This window comes from Phragmites australis, chromosome 2, assembly GCF_958298935.1.
Source record: "Phragmites australis chromosome 2, lpPhrAust1.1, whole genome shotgun sequence".
In the NCBI taxonomy this organism is placed as follows: Eukaryota; Viridiplantae; Streptophyta; class Magnoliopsida; order Poales; family Poaceae; genus Phragmites; species Phragmites australis.
The window spans coordinates 29691491-29693216 of record NC_084922.1 but is presented as its reverse complement, the minus strand read 5'-3'; the positions used below and the strand labels follow the sequence as shown (position 1 = coordinate 29693216).

At 56.4% G+C, this 1726-nt stretch overlaps 1 pseudogene; it reads right to left on the bottom strand.

Moving 5' to 3' along the window:
• Positions 1-305: 305 nt before the first annotated feature.
• On the bottom strand, positions 306-1395 carry LOC133905067 (flavonoid 3',5'-hydroxylase-like; annotated as a pseudogene).
• Positions 1396-1726: the final 331 nt, after the last annotated feature.

Below are 1726 nucleotides of genomic sequence, written 5' to 3'. Positions count from 1 at the left end.
CCTTAATCTAAGGTAAAAGAAAAGGATCTATGTCATTGATTGTCGTGGACCTAATTATAACGATATAGATTTAATTTAAAAGAATTTGTATTTGAGTTGAAATATGGGGTAACCAACTAAAATTAGGACTTTAAATCCTCGTATGGAATACGTTGCAAAGAAAGTCTGCCAGCCAAATCAATCAGAAATAGCTATAGAAAAAAGGCGCAAGGAAGTACGTGGGCTGTTTGCCTGACGAACGAACGGGTGTCACAGACCTTGCTGGGTAATAGGAGCTAGAGAGGGTCTAGAGGAGAAGAAGACGTCTAGAGGTAGGAGCTACACGGTAGCAGAAGGGAATGGGGAAGAAGAATGCCGGTTTTGTTCCATCCCGAGCGGTTGCTGCCTGTTTCCCTTTTGTAGCCGTATTCCTTGATGGACCGGCCAGTCCCATCCAGGGGAGGAGGGGAAAACGCCAGCCTGCAGACGCCGACGCCAGCCCAGTAGCGAAGACTGTGTCCGGAGGCGGTGTGACTGGCGTGGAGGAGAGCACGGCGGCCGAACAGCGTGTCCGTGCCCGCCATGAACATGTCGAAGATGAGGCCCTTGATGTTGACCTTGGCGATGGTCTCGCTGCTCTTGTCGTCGGCGCCGGTGTCCATGCTAGCGTGGAGCTTGTCGACGAAGTAATGGTGGTCCTCGCGCGCTGTCCTCGACCGTGGCCGCGTGCTCCGCCAGAAGCTTGGTGATGAGGCCATCGAACTGGTGGTGGATCCGCCGCAGCTTCGCCTGTGCGCCCTGCAAGTCTAGACGCGCCAGCGCCGTCACGATGTCGCTGATGTTGAACAGCCCGCGCCCGGCAGCAGCGACACGATCATGTCCTTGTAGCTGTTGGACTCGTCCCCCTGCACATCGAACACCCGCTTGTTCAGGGTGATCTGCGTGACGATGTTGAAGAGTGCGCACACGAGCACCTCCGGCACGACGACAGGGCGCTCGGCCTCGACCAACTTCACCATGCCCCGTAGCAACTTGCCAGCCTCGTCGCGGCTCACGTGTGCCTAGTCCATGAGCGCGCGCGCCCCGAGAGGGTGCACACTCGCCAGCTCCCGTCTCAGCTTCGCGCTTGGTGACGACGTGGCCCTTGTTGACGCCCATGAAGAGCCCGGACTGTGGCTGTGACTGCGCCATGAAGATGGACTCTTCCCACGGCTTGTAGCTGGCGATCAGTAGCTGGATCTCGCCCTTGAGGTGCGCCGTCTTCAGGAACAACGGGATCATCACATCCGTCATGCCGCGGAAGAAGTTGTCCGTGTGATCAGCGATAGGGAAATGCCACCGCAGGGACTCGGTGCTGCTTCGTGCACCTGACGGGCCTGTCTGATACACTGAGCCTGCGCAGCAACATGTAGCCATCGTAGTTGATGCCTTGCTGGGTAATAGGAGCTAGAGGGGGTTTAGAGGAAGAAGAAGATGTTTAGAAGTAGGAGATACATATTAGCAGAAGGGGATGGGGAAGAAGAAGGCCGGTTCTGTTCGATCCCGAGCTGTTGTTGCCTGTTTCCCTTTTGTAGCCGTATTCCTTGATGTGCCGGCCAGTCCCTTCCAGGGGACACCAGCCAGACGCCAGCCCGAGCATCCAGCGAGCGAGCATATGATCCCTCGATAGGCCGGCCGTCCCCTCCGCTCACGGCGTTGATCTGCTTGCATGCATGGCCGTCGGAATCAGAAAAGGGTGAGTAGCAGA